Raw genomic sequence first — 5,622 nt, forward strand, 5'->3', positions numbered from 1 at the left:
CTCCCATGTCCTAAAGCTCATTCTTTTCACGAATTACATGACCTAACCATGTCCATGTTACATGTGTAACAGATCAACCACTTTTTAACTAAATGCAGATGTAGCGGTGAGAGAACAAGAAATTATTTACTTCTCATTGGGACAAGCAGCCTCTGAGCACTACCAAGGGAGTCCCCCCAAAGACCTCAATAAAGACTTAGGGGATCAGGGATGTAGCTCAATAGCTCAGCACTCACGTTGCATGAGTTTTGTCCCCTGATCCCGTAAATTGACACTTAAGAAAAAATGTCCCACAACCATGTGTGAGGCCCCTGACCCTTAAATTGGTGATGAATAGAGAGAGGAAGGGAAGAGGGGGATTGTCTAGTTTCTATTCTTGGCCTTTCAGAAAACAAAAGCAAATTAAAAGTCCAGACTGATGCAAAAAAATTTTCTTTCAGCATTTGGGTTTGTTGTTGTTGTTGTATTTTTGTATTGGGTTTTTTTTTGGGGGGGTCACACTTGGCAGCACTTAGGGTCACTTCTGGCTCTACGCTCAGAAATTGCTTCCTGGTAGTCTGAAGGGGGGGCATATGGGATGCCAGGATTCGAACCACCATTCTTTTTTTTTTTATTTTTTTTTTTGGTTTTGGGCCACACCCAGTAACGCTCAGGGGTTACTCCTGGCTATGTGCTCAGAAGTTGCTCCGTGGCTTGGGGGACCATATGGGACACCAGGGGATCGAACCGCGGTCCGTCCAAGGCTAGCGCAGGCAAGGCAGGCACCTTACCTTTAGCGCCACCGCCCGGCCCCCGAACCACCATTCTTTAGCATGCAAGGCAAACATCTTACCTCCATGCTATCTCTCCTGCCCCAGCATTTGGGTTGGTACAGTTCTGGGTTGGTTTGTTTTGTTGTTAACATCTTATTTCTTCAAAAGCTTGTTGATTGGAGTCATTTTAGGTTCTAAAACCAATGTCATAAAAAAATGTGCCCCCCCCCCCTAGATCCCAGAAGCTGCAACCAGCCCCCACACATGGTGTGACATTGAGAATTGGGGACATCTGAATATTTGGTCACATAGGATCAAACCCTTCACTGTGGTCTACACTGGCTGCAGCTCATGCGTGTCAGAGAAAAACAGATCTGTGTTCCAATGCTTGAAAACTTTTAAACTACTTTTATGCAAGCCAACAAAAACTAAGACTGCAAATCCAGGGGTTCCTTCTTATATACTGGGTTTTGCCTGGTCCCTTCATACATAAAATTCAAGGGAGGTACAAATATTCTCGTTCTTTCTAATTAAAGGGTAAGTGCCAGGTCCTGTTCTAAACTCTGGCAAATGCTAAAAAACTAGATTTCTACGCACCTCTGGGCCAGAGCACCTCTGGGCCAGGTAGGGCATTTCCCTGGCACAAAGGTGACCCAGATCCCTGGCATCCCATAGGGTCTCCCAAGCCCACCAGGAGTAATTCCTAAATGCAGAGCCTGGAATAACCCCTGAGCACCAGTGGGTGTGGCCCAAACACTGAAGGTATCTTGGGGCCAGAGCAATAGCACAGTGGTAGAGTGTTTGCCTTGTATACAGATGACTCGGGATGATCCCAGGTTCGATCTCCAGCATTCCATATAGTCCCCCAAGCCTGCCAAAAGTGATTTCTGAGTGCAGAGCCAGGAGTAATTCCTGAGTGCCACCGAGTGTGGCCTAAAAACAAACCCAAAATGGTAGGTATCTTTTCTCCAAGTTTAATTCCTTTTTTATTTTTTTTGGTGGCTTTTGAGGGGGCAAGAAGGGTACCTCAGCAGCACTTAAAGTTTTTTCTTGGCTTTTCACTCAAGGATCACTCCTGGTGGTGCTACAGAATGCCAATTGGCCAGCAAGCACGGCATCCCGCTATGCTGTCACACAGGCCCCCCAAGTTCAATTCTTTCATTCATAAAGCAGTACTATATAACAGCATACATAATAGTATATTATGATAGCAGTACTAATATAGCAGAATTAAAATCTAAATATGGGGAAATATCTTACAGGCTTTTCATGTAAGAGGCCTGGGGTTCGATCCCAGCACTGCTATAGACACAGAGCGCAGCCAGGAAGGATCCCTGAGAGAAAAGCCTGGAGCAGCCCCCAGAGGCCCCAGGTGTGGCCCCCAAACAAAACTAAAACTCTTACTATCTGTTCTTGCTAATCTATCAGGTTAAAAAAAAAATAGAATAGGGGGCCGGAGTGATAATGCAGCAGTAGGGCATTTGCCTTGCATGTGGACAACCTGGGACAAACCAAGGTTTGACCCTCAGCATCCCATATGGTCCCCTGAGCCTGCCAGGAGTGACTTCTAAGTGCAGAGGCAGGAGTAACCCCTGAGCGCTGCAGGGTGTGGCCCAAAAACAAAACAAATGAAAGGAATAATAAAGGGGAAAAAATCCAGATACTGGAAAAGTGGTGCCTGGGTTTTAGGTTCTGCCTCCACCCTACAGCCCTCCCCAGTCTCCACCCTGCTCACCCTGGTCCTCTGCTGTCACAGGGAGTCAACAGTCTGTTTATAGTGTTCTGCCACAGGCAGCAGAGCCTAGAATTGGGTGCCTTGTTCCCACCATGTCATTCTCAGCTTCCTGGGACTCCTCCCAAGCCTTGGTGAGGGTGTTTGAGCTCTTTGAGAAGAGCAGCATCACCCACTTCCCTGTGGAGTGAGATGATGGGGGGGGGGGGGTAGAAGAGAAGTGGACAGCCTAGGATAAGAGGGATAGAGGGGAACAGGACTTCTGTAATGTTCTGGAAAATGCCTTCCCCCATCCTCCCCCAGTGCTAATCAGCAAACACTCAAAGCTGTGCTGGCCACCATAGGAAGGGAGGGAAACATTGGCCTAGGGGCAGAGGAGGCCAGAGGCCCTGCTGAAAGCAAGGAAGAAAAAGTTTTAAAACCACCTTCCTGGGCTGGAGAGACAGCAGGGAGGTAGGGCATTTGCCTTACATGCAGAAGGACGGTGGTTCAAATCCCGGCATCCCATATGTCCCCTGAGCCTGCCAGGAGCGACCCCTGAGCACTTCAGAGTGTGACCCCCCCCCAAAAAAAAAAACACACACACACACACTCAACTAAAAACCACCTTCCTTCTCCCAGCCTCACCTGGTGGTCATTACTGCTGTCCCTTTAACAATACCCAAAGTGGTTTTTGTTTTGGTTTGTTTCTGTTTTGGTGCCACCCCAATGGTGCTGAGACTTACTCCTGACTCTGTGCTCAGAGATCACTCCTGGCAGGTTCCAGGAACCCTATGGGATGCCGAGGGATCAAACCTGGGTAGGCTGTGTGCAAGGTAATTGCTCTCTCAGCCTCAGGGCAAGGGAATGTCATATTTGGGCACCAGTTTTAATAATGGGCTTAAAATTAGTGCAGCAAGTAGTGAGTAACGGTGGGCCAGAGAGACAGTACATGAGTTAAAGGGCTTGCCTTGCATTTGGCCAGCCCAGTTTCAATTCCAAGCACCATGTGGCACCCCTTGGACTGTGGCACAGGCTCTTGCTGCCTGAATTCCATTCCAGGCACCACATGGTCCCCAGAATATTGCTGGGACCAAACTTCCTGCACAGAACTAGGGCATCCAAGTCCTACAGGTGTGGCCGCCAAACCAAAATAATGCAAGAGAAAAAAAAAATATCTTGGCTCAGGGCTGGAGCAATAGCACAGAGTTTTGTATGCATTATATCTGGGTCTGCTTCCTGGGTACCAGCAGAAGACATCCTTGAGCTCAGAGCCAGGAGTAACCCCTGAGTGCTGCTGAGTGGGACCAAGAATCAAACAAACAAAAATCCTGGCAACTGCTCTTTGATGCTGGGCCAAACCAGAACTGAAACCAGAATCCAAAACTCAAGAGCTGCCAGAGAGAGACAGAACCAACCTGTAAGTACCAACCCCAACTCTGAAGCCTCAGAGTGCAGCTCCATGCAGGGAGGAGCAGGGGGGATGACAGTGCCTCACTCACTCACCCCATCCTGGGAGAGTGGGGTGGGAAAAGAAGTCTAGCAGAGGAGCCAGCAGCCCAGGAAGGAACTGAGGCAAAGCCTTGTGCTTCCAAACCAAATTCATTAGCCAAAGTGGGGTGGAGAGACAGTTCCGGGGTGATAGGCACTTATTTGTTTTGCATGCAGCAGCAGAGGGTTCTCTGGGTCCCACCAGGATTGATCCCCAAGAACAGAGCCAGGAGTAAGCCCTAAGCAAAAAAAAAAAAAAAGCAAAACAAGCCTCAGGAAGAAGCATAAAAGGCTCATACTTTGGAAGTTCCTGGCCCCACCATCTTCCAGGATGGGGGGCTGATGTGGTGGTAGACACCTACCCTGGTGACCCTTTCTGATAGCTAGCCACGCACCTTGCAAAATCCCCGCAGACAGACAGACAAACAGCCCCTTTTCTGAGCTTCCCTGAGCTCGGATAACTCAGGCACAGCACGAGATCGATGGCCATAATAATATAGAATAAATGGCTATAGTGGAAGGAACGAGCTCCCCCGAATTATCTGACAGAGAGGGGGTTGGCCTCGGGTCCAGATGCAGCTAAGGATACTTGCAATTCCAAAGTGGGGGGCTAGCTGTCACTATCCCAGGGTCATAGACACGACTCAGGGGCACAGAGAGATGCAGAGGTCGGTCCCAGGGTCCAGAGTCCCCCAGTTGCACCCACAGAAGCAAGTTAAGGGGGACTAATGCCCGGGTCCCAGGGAGGGCGGGAAGGTTTTCCTGACTAGCAGGAGGGAATCAGGATGGGATGGATCTGGCGGTGGAGCCCAAGTCTGGCACCTCAAAGACCCGGGTTTGATTCCTGGCCATGCCAGAAGGGAAAGGGGCAAGGAAAAAACCCGAAAGCAAGCATCTGAGCCCCGAAAGCAAACGCAGGAGTGCAGAAGGCGGGGTCGGCCCTGCACCCCAAGTGGCCACCCAAGGCGGAAAACCCTTGCACAAAGGGGATCGGGGTGCGGGACCCGGCCTGGCCTTCGCGCCCAGGGCCGGGGTGCATTTGCGGAATGGGGGTGCCCCCATGAAGAGCCTTTTTGCTTTGTAGCCCCCCCCCTTCATCTCCTTCCCGGGCTCCCCCCGGTGCAACGGAGCACAAAGGCTGGGAGCCGCAGGGGTCCCGCACTCACCAGGTGAAGAGCTTGCCCCACGCGCGGACGCAGCAGGCTGACCTGGGAGCCCTCCGGGGAAGGAGACGGGGTGCCCCCCGTCCCCCGAGACTCGGCCTCCATGAGGGGCCCGCGCCCCCAGAGCCCGGCACACCCCCGAGAGCCGCCCCAAAAGAGGGAGGAGGCGGCACCGAGGCTCCTGGAGCTGCAAATGATTAACTGTGACAGCTAGGGGACTGCCTCCTTCTCCTCCTTCTTCTCCTCTTCCTCCTTCTCCTCTTCTTCTCTTCCTCCTCCTCCTCCTCCCCTTCTTCCTCTGCTGCCTCCTCCTCCTCCTGCTCTTCCTTCCCCCTCGTTTCTCCCTCCTCCTCCTCCTCCTCCTCCCACTGCTCCTCCTCCTCCCCAAATGCTCCTCCTCCTACTCCTTACCCTTGTGCTCTTCTCCCTTCCCATCTTCTACTTCTCCCTTCTTTTTGTATTTTGGTTTGGAGAGGGAGTGGGGAGGTTGGGGGGGGGGTCACAC

Source organism: Suncus etruscus, chromosome 8 (genome assembly GCF_024139225.1).
Source record: "Suncus etruscus isolate mSunEtr1 chromosome 8, mSunEtr1.pri.cur, whole genome shotgun sequence".
NCBI lineage: Eukaryota > Metazoa > Chordata > Mammalia > Eulipotyphla > Soricidae > Suncus > Suncus etruscus.